The sequence below is a fragment of the Gossypium hirsutum genome, chromosome A03 (assembly GCF_007990345.1).
Source record: "Gossypium hirsutum isolate 1008001.06 chromosome A03, Gossypium_hirsutum_v2.1, whole genome shotgun sequence".
In the NCBI taxonomy this organism is placed as follows: domain Eukaryota; kingdom Viridiplantae; phylum Streptophyta; class Magnoliopsida; order Malvales; family Malvaceae; genus Gossypium; species Gossypium hirsutum.
In genome coordinates, this window is record NC_053426.1 from 21,858,431 (window position 1) to 21,868,456 (window position 10,026).

Here is a 10,026-nt window from a genome sequence, read left to right on the forward strand (position 1 = left end):
CTTCTTTCAGGAGGAATTCCATAAAAAGTACATCAGTCAGAGGTTTGTTGACCAGAAAAGAAAAGAGTTTCTAGAGTTGAAATAGGGCAATATGACAGTGACTGAATATGAGCGCGAGTTTGTTAGATTCAGCAATTATGCTCGAGAGTGTGTGTCTACAGAGGCTATTATGTGCAAAAGATTTGAGGATGGGCTTAATGATGATATCTGATTGTCTGTTGGTGTCCTAGAAATAAAAGAGTTTGTTATCCTAGTTGAGAGAGCCTGTAAGGTAGAGGAGCTGTTAAAAAGAAAGGGCAAAGTTGAAATTGAGATGCAAGACATGAAGAAAAGACTAATGAGCAAGTCATTTCAGTCTACATCCAAGAGGCCTAGAGAGTTCTCCATTAGATCTAATTTTTTAGCTGGATATTCTAGCCGAAACAGAGGCAGAAGATTTATGAGTCCGAAAGCTCAGACCACTTCGATTGCAAGTGTTGGCAGTGTACAACCTGATAGACCAGAGTGTCCCTGATGTGGTCGACGTCACCCAGGTCAGTGTCGAGCAATTGAGACAGGTTGTTTCCGATGTGGTGCACCAGACAATTTTATTCGGGAGTGTCCCGAGATGATTAAAAGGGAAGCATTACCGAGTGTAAGATCAGGAAAAGCTCCTGTCAGAGGCAGACCACTGAGAAATCTAGGAACTGGGGCAAATAATAGAAGTGCATCTAGAGATTTAGCAGTGAGGCTAGATGTTAGAGCACCTGCGAGGACTTATGCTATCCGTGCTTGCGAAGAGGCATCCTCCCCCAATGTGATTACGGGTACATTTTCTCTCCATGATACTAGAGTTATTCTTTGATTGATCCGGGTTCAACCCATTCATATGTTTACATGAAATTGATACCTAGTATGAGTATGCTTATAGAATCTACAGAATTTGTGATTAAAGTATCGAATCCATTAGGCAAGCATGTATTAGTAGATAAAGTATGTAGAAATTGCCCTTTGATGATTAGAGGCTACTGTTTTCCGGCCGATCTCATGCTATTTCCATTTGATGAGTTTGATGTGATTCTTGGTATGGATTGGTTGACTACACATGATGTGATAGTGAATTGTGGAAAGAAATTCATTGAGTTGAAGTGTGAAAATGGTGAAATTCTTTGGGTTAATTCAGAAGAGTCAGATAGTTCATTCGCCATAATTTCTGTTATGTCTGCTCAGAAATGTTTGAGAAAAGGGTATGAAACTTATCTTGCTTTTGTGTTGAACACTAAAGATCCAGAATTGAAAATTGAATCAGTGCCTGTGGTATGTAAGTTTCCCGATGTGTTTCCAGAAGAACTACCAAGTTTGCCTCTTGTTAGAGAAGTTGAGTTTGGTATTGAGTTGATTCCAGGTACCACGTCCATTTTTATTGCTCCTTATAGAATGGCTCCGTTGGAATTGAAAGAATTGAAAGCTCAGTTGCAGGAATTAACAGATAAAGGCTTTGTAAGACCCAGTAGTTCACCATGGGGTGCACCAGTGCTATTTGTGAAAAAGAAAGATGGATCGATGAGATTGTGCATAGATTATCGGCAACTTAACAAGGTAACAGTAAAGAACAAGTATTCATTGCCTAGAATTGATGATCTGTTTGATCAATTGAAGGGAGCCACTGTGTTCTCCAAGATAGATTTGAGATCTGGATACTATCAGTTACAAGTTAAAGAGTCAGATGTCTTGAAGACTGCTTTCCGGACTAGGTATGGCCATTATGAGTTCCTTGTGATGCCATTTGGCTTAACTAATGCTCCTGCCATTTTCATGGACTTAATGAACCGAATTTTCAGACCGTACTTGGATAAGTTTGTAGTTGTCTTCATTGATGATATCTTGATTTATTCTCATGATGAGATAGAGCATGCAGAGCATTTGAGAACAGTTTTACAGATTCTGAGAGATAATCAGTTGTATGCCAAGTTCAGCAAAAGTGAGTTCTGGTTACGAGAAGTTCGTTTTCTTTGACATATTGTCTCAGGTGAAGGTATCAAGGTTGATCCGAGCAAGATTTTAGCCATTTTTGATTGGAAGCCTCCTAGAAATGTATCAGAAGTTAGAAGTTTTCTTGGTCTTGCCGGATATTATAGATGATTTTTAGAGGGATTTTCCATGATAGCTACCCCGCTGACAAGATTACTGCGAAAGGATGTCAAGTTTGAATGGACTGAGAAGTGTCAACAGAGTTTTGACAAGTTAAAAGCATTGTTGACTAAAGCTCCTGTTTTAGTACAACCAGAACCAGGTAAGGAGTTTGTGATTTACAGTGATGCGTCCATGAATGGACTTGTTGTGTACTTATGCAGGAAGGGAAGGTAATTGCTTATGCCTCTAGACAGCTAAAGCCACATGAGAAGAACTATCCGACACATGATTTAGAGCTAGCTGCCATTGTTTTTGCACGGAAGATTTGGAGATATCATTTGTACGGTGAGAAGTGCCACATATTCACTAATCACAAAAGTTTGAAATATTTGATGACTCAAAAAGATTTGAATTTAAGGCAAAGAAGATGGTTAGAGTTAATTAAAGATTATGAGCTAGTGATCGATTATTACCCAGGTAAGGCAAACGTTGTTGCTGATGCTTTGACTAGGAAATCTTTGTTTGCATTAAGAGCTTTGAACATTAGTCTAGCCTTATCAGATGATGGTTTTATCTTATCTGAGTTGAGAGCTAAACCGATGTTTCTTGAAGAAATTTGTGAAGCTCAGAAAAATGACAGTGAGTTATTAGCCAAAAGAGATCAGTGTGAGTTGGATATAGAGTCAGAGTTTCAGATTAGTTTTGACGGTTGTTTGATGTTCAGAGACAGAGTATGCGTACCGAAGAATGATGAATTTTTATTCGAAAGATCTTACAGGAAGCACATAGTAGTTCTTTGTCTATTCATCCAGGTAGTACAAAGATGTATAATGATTTGAAGAAAATGTACTGGTGGGTAGGAATGAAAAGGGAAATTTTAGAGTTTGTTTCTAGATGCTTGATCTGTCAGCAGGTAAAGGCTGAGCATCAGGTACCTTCAGGTTTATTGCAGCCTGTGCTAGTCCCTGAGTGGAAATGGAATCGAGTTACTATGGATTTTGTGACAGGATTGCCGTTGAGAACGAGAAAGAAAGATGCAGTATGGGTTGTGATTGATAAGTTAACGAAGTCGGCTCATTTTATCCCAGTTCGTATGGATTATTCACTTGACAAGTTGGCCAAGTTGTATATTTCAGAGATAGTCAGACTACACGGGGTACCATTATCGATCATTTCAGACAGAGATCCAAGATTTACTTCACGGTTTTGGAAGAAATTACAGGAGGCTTTGGGCACAAAGTTGAGTTTTAGTACAGCTTTCTATCCTCAAACCGATGGTCAGTCAGAGAGAGTTATTCAGGTACTTGAAGATATGCTTAGATGCTGTGTACTGGAATTTCAAGGCAGTTGGGAAAAATATTTACCATTAGTAGAGTTTTCTTACAATAATAGTTATCAGTCGAGTTTGAAGATGACACCTTATGAAGCTTTGTATGGGCGTAAATGTCGCACACCATTGTATTGGAAAGAGCTTAAGGAAAATCAGATTTACGGGGTTGATCTAGTTAAGGAAACAGAAGAGAAAGTAAAAGTCATCAGAGATTGCTTGAAAGCAGCTTCAGACAGATAAAAGTCATATGCAGATTTGAAGAGAAAAGAGATTGAGTATCAAGTTGGTGACAAAGTGTTTTTGAAAGTATCCCCGTGGAAGAAAGTTCTCAGATTTGGCAAGAAAGGCAAATTAAGTCCACGTTTCATTGGACCGTTTGAAGTGATTGAGAGAGTCGGACCATTAGCATATCGGTTAGCTTTGTCGATTAAGTTAGAGAAGATTCATAATGTATTTCATGTGTCTATGGTACGTCGTTATCATTCAAATCCGTCACATGTGATTTCTCAGACAGAGGTTGAGATTCTGCCAGACATGACTTACGGTGAAGAACCGGTAAAGATTCTAGCTCGAGAGGTAAAGCAATTAAGGAACAAAAGTATTGCACTTGTGAAAGTACTATGGAATAGACATGGGGTAGATGAGGCTACATGGGATCCCGAAGAGGCTATGCAAAAATAGTACCCAAATCTCTTCACAGGTAAGATTTTTGGGGACAAAAATCCCTAAAGGGGGGAGAAATGTAACATCCCGAAATAGGGCCTAAACGGAATAGTAGTTGTGAAACCACAAATTCGAGGTAGAAAAATTTATTTTATTATCATTTTAAGGTCTATTCTATGATTGAATGATTGTGTGAAAATTTCGTTTAGAAATTTTATCGATAGAGGGTCCAATTTGATATTTAGGACTATATTGCAAAAGTTGTAAAATGTGTGTTCTAGTTCACAAAGGTATTAAGTACTTGTGAGTAATGGGTTTTTAAATTGGAGGTCCTTGGAAATTAGACCATTATACTAGTTTGGACAAAAATACCTAAAGGAAAATAAAACACCATAGTTTTTAATTAAGGGCATTTTGGTCATTTAGTTATTAAAATGAATTAAAAACAAAATTAAAAGCCAATTTTTGTCCATCTTCTTCATTAGGCCAAAATTTCAAGGTTTCTCCATAGCTAGGGTTTGTTCTAAGCTTCCAAGCTCCGTAGTAAGTGATTCCAAGCCCCGTTTTTAATGTTCTTTACGTTTTTGGAGTCCCAGTAACGTGATTAAGCTTATTCTAGCAATAATTCAACCTAGGGTTCATATTTGGAAAAATACCCATAGGTGAAATTTGTGTATTTTGGTGTTTTATGATAGAATATGAGGTCTTAAATTATGTTAGACAACTTGTGCTACTTGGTTTTAAGTGAAAACGAGTAAAAAGGCTTAATCGGTAAAAATACCTAATAGTCATAAGTACATGTTAGAGTGAGAATTTGATGTTGTCATAGAAGGGAAAAATTATTAGCATGTCATAAAACATAAGAAAATAGGATGAAGTTTAAATTCCGAGCCTTGGGGGAAAAGTGTAAATATGTAAAAGTTTAGGGGCAAAAATATAATTTTGCCAAAGTTTGGGTCAAGGACTGTTTTAATAAATGTGAGTATTAAATAAGCTAAATTTTTTTATTATAGATCAAGAAGAACAAAATCCAGAGTTAGATCGGGGAAAGAAAAATATAGTGGACTAAATCGATATAGTTGATCGTATTTTGTTTCGAGGTAAGTTTGCGGTAAATAAATGCAATATTCTATTATTTTATGTTAATTTTGTTAATTTCCAGCATGCGTATATTTATTTTATGAAATTATTAAAAGAAGACTCAAGCATGAATTGACAGAGAAGTAATTTTAGAAAGTCCCGGTTGAACCTTAGGAATGTATAGGATACAAATGTCATGACATTAGGGTTTAAGGATACCATGTAAGACCATGCCAAGGCATGGCAATTGGTAAGGTTTCTAAGGCAAGGAAATCATGTAAGGCCATGTCAAGACATGGCATTGATAAGTTACTATAAGGCAAAGGTCCCATGTAAGACCATGCCAAGGCATGGCATTGGTGAGTCATAAGTACATTTCCAGAACGCACACCAAATAAATACTAAATCTAAATTCAAGCGTTACAGTTTACTCTAACTAGAGAGTTCCAGTTTTTTGCTACTATCTATAGTAGTTTCTCAATATTGCATTTCAATCTATAATAGTAAATAGAGTTAGAGAACTTACAAATTTGGTGCTGGAGACTCGGTGTGCCACACCTCCAGTAACATCTTTTTAGAAACAAGTCAAGTTTCATTGAGAGATTTCAAAACAAAATTTTAGAAAAACCCTTTTCAAAACCCTATTTCAAAAAAAGAAAAACAACAATAATTTTCTGCTACCCATACTACAGCCGAGTTTTGCAACTTGACTCTGATACCACTAAATGTAACACCCCAAACCCGGCCCAGACGTTATGGCCGGATCCGATGTGTCACATTGAAGTTTTTAAGAAAACCCATGCCTCTTTCAACGTCCTTCTTAGTGTTTTAAAAGATAGTATTTGCTAAGTTAATAAAGTGAATGGAAGCTGTGCACCAGGTAGGTATCTGAAACAGAGTAGGTGAGCCATGAAGGCTGCTTAAGTACCAAGCTCTTGATTGGATCCAATCCTAGACATGCCCACAACCATTGCCACACTTTGGTGCTAGGTTAGGTTTTGAGAAAAACGAGTTGGAATTCATTTAAGTAGATATTTTTGATAAACCGATTAATTGTATCATTGTGTTATTTTGAAAACAATTATCATTTTGGAAACGCGCACTAGGTCTAACTCATATTGTTATCAGAAAAATATAGGGTATAAAATAAAATAATCCCAGAAAAATAATTAAAACGGCCTTATTACAACCCAAAACCAAATAATAATATTAATAAGATAAAACTTATAGAGAAATAAATCGGCTACTTATTGCAATTAAAAGAAACAGAAACAGTAGTGTGGCCATCTCCGAGTCCCTCACAGCTCCAAACCATCTAAGCTTAGGGATTACCTGCACAGTTAGAATGTAACATCCCGTACCCGAGACCGTTGCCGGAGTCGGACACGAGGGGTTCACAGACTAAATTCGCTTACTATCGCAGTCCATTTTAAAAATTTCCAGGCAGTTGGCTAACTGCGTCACTGTCACCTTAAAAATCATATCTTCAGTTTCACAACTCGAAAATCAGGTTCGCAACTTTTCCCTGAAACTATACTCATATGCCTATCTACATACTTTTTTCTAGAATTTTTGGTCTGGCCAATTAGTACATTTTATTAGTTAAATTCTCCCCTGTTACAGGGTGCGACTACACTAACCTTCATGCATTACGATTCGGATATCTCCCTGCACAGAGCTTCAATACTGATTCCGTTTGTTTCTATAGAAACTAGACTTATAGAGGAATCTATACATATATGGCATGACTCCTAATTATCTCTGGTTAATTTATAATGAATTTCCAAAGTCAGAACAGGGAATCCAGAAACCGTTCTGGCCCTGTCTCACGAAAACTTTAGCATCTCATAATATACTGTTCATATGAACATTTCGTTACTTTCCTATGAAAATAGATTCATCAAGGTTTGTTTGCATAATTTATTCACTATTTAATTCCATTCCTACTATTTTTAGTGATTTTCCAAATCTACATCACTGCTGCTGTCAGCATCTGCCTTTAAGGTAGACTTTACCTATTTCATGGTTTCCATTATTCAACTAGCCCTTTTAGCATAAATAGCACAAATAATGATAGTGATTAACCATTCCCATGGCCAATCCTTGTTAAGCATATCCATACCAAATGAGTATAACATTATGCTCAAACATATATAAGCCATTTTCGCATGGCTATCCAAAATTATACAAATCCAAAGGGTCCATGACCCACAACAAAAGGGTAGTCCTATACATGCCATTTCGAAGTTCAACCAAAATTGTACCAAAAGGGGGCTTTGATAGTGTGGGCGACTTCGACTTCAAAATCCCGAGTCCGATAGCTGACGAGCCAAAATCTATAAAATAGAGAAACAGAGAAACGGAGTAAGCATTTAATGCTTAGTAAGTTTTAAGCAAGACAAAGTGTTCTCAATCACTATTATTGGTCATTCATTTCAACTGTTCGATGAAGTTAATCTAGAGCTTCATCTCGATCTATAATATCATTAAACGCAACACTTGGCTGCCACATATATACTTTCGAATAATAATGACCTAGATGGTCAAATATTTCCAAAGCACATTCTCACATTTGGAGTTATAATATTAATCACATTTACCTACCTCTTTGATACTGATAATTCACCTCGAAATCACTCCACCGATGAGTAAGTAATACGTACCTGAACATATTGAATACATAATACTTATTTGATGGTAACTTAATGCAGATACTCAATATCAAAGTCTTACTTGAATCCTAGCATTTAGCCGTTGGGTCTTTAAAGCTCGGATATAGTACGAGCACGAAGCCTACGGACATTAATCAGGATAATACTCTCGCATAAAGCCTGCGGGGTTTTAACCCGGATATAGTACTGACACAATTGCCCTTCGGGACTTATCACATTTATACACTTTCACATCCATCACGTTGGCCACTCGGCCCTGTCACATATATACACTTTCACATTCATCACATCGGCCATTAGGCCTCATCACATATATACACTTTCACATTCATCACATCGGCTATTAGGCCTCATCACATATATACAGTTTTACATTCATCACATCGGCCATTAGGCCTTATCACACATATATACACTTTCACATTCATCACATTGGCCATTCGGCCTTATCACATATATACACTTTCACATTCATCACATCGGCCATTAGGCCTTATCACATATATACACTTTCACATTCATCACATCGGCCATTAGGCCTTATCACATACATATACACTTTCACATTCATCACATCGGCCATTAGGCCTTATCACATATATATACACTTTCACATTCATCACATTGGCCATTCGGCCTTATCACATATATACACTTTCACATTCATCACATCGGCCATTAGGCCTTATCACATATATACACTTTCACATCACAATTATCCAAATATACTTCACATATCACATATACTATCATGTATGCACTTTGTCTTTGCCGAATCTACATTAATCATTTCCCAATGAATAATTCAATTTCACGCCATACTATCATTTCATATTCGAATACTCATAAACTTACAATTTCACAAATTTTAATATCAAAGATCCATCTAACGCTCATGTATCGTTTTACAATATCACGATTTAGAATTCACGTATGGGTTTAATCAATAGCTTATGAGTAACTAAAACAAGTTTTATCCATGTTTACAACAAAATCACATATTCACTACGAGCTGTTTTCCTGAGCAGTAGTCACTAAATTATTTATAACTGGAGATACAAAACTCCAAATCACTTGCCGTTAATTTTCCCTGAATATAGACTCGTATATCTTCCATCCATAAAATTTTCAAAATTTTAGGTTTGGCCAATCAATACCAGATTTTTCTTAAAGTTTCCCCTGTTTCACTGTTTGACTAATCTGACCACTCTTCACTACGAATCAAATTTCTCATTTTACAGAATTCAAAATGTGTTGTATTTGATTTCATTTGAAACTAGACTCATTGAGGAGTCTAAGCATATAAATTTTATCTTATAACCTTTTTTGTACAATTTATAATAATTTTCTAAAAACAGAACAGGGGATTTCGGAGTCATTCTGACACTGTCTCACACAACTTTAAATATCTCTTTATAGGAAATTTCTTTGCTTCCACGGTCTCTTTTATAAGAAACTAGACTAAATAAGATTTGATTACATATTTTATTCAGCCTATAATTCCACACCAACAATTTATAGTGATTTTCTAAAATCACGTTACTGCTGCTGTCCAAAGCAAATTATTACAATTTGCTCTTAAATTTCCAAGTCCAAACACTTATGAACTTACCGTTTGAGTTTAAGACATATCATGGTCACATCATATCTTATTAAATCAACTCATTGTGTCCTATTATGACTGAATTTACTCAACGTTTAATCACTTAAAACTTACCTCGGATGTGGTCGAACGATTTCGGCGGCTATTCGATCACTTTTTTCCTTCCCTTTATCGGATTTAGTTCCCCTTTGCTCTTGAGCTTAATTTAACAAATAAATTGATTTAATCATTTGAACATCGAAAAGAGAAAATCAAGGTACTTAACCCATATATATATACATTAGACATTAAAGTCACATACATATAAAATCATGAATCAACTCAACATATTAACCCACACTCTCTTTTAGCCGATTGTCTAAGCCAAGATTAAGCCACCAATATGCTTACTTATAACCGAATACATGCAACACCAATCTATGTGTTCATTCATGTGGTCGAGTATACATATTCCAATATGATATCATTTCCATTTCGTTTAACACTTAACTTTTACCACATATCAAATAACCCATTTCTTTACTCATGTGGCCGATTATATTCGGTCATGCATACTCACATAAAAT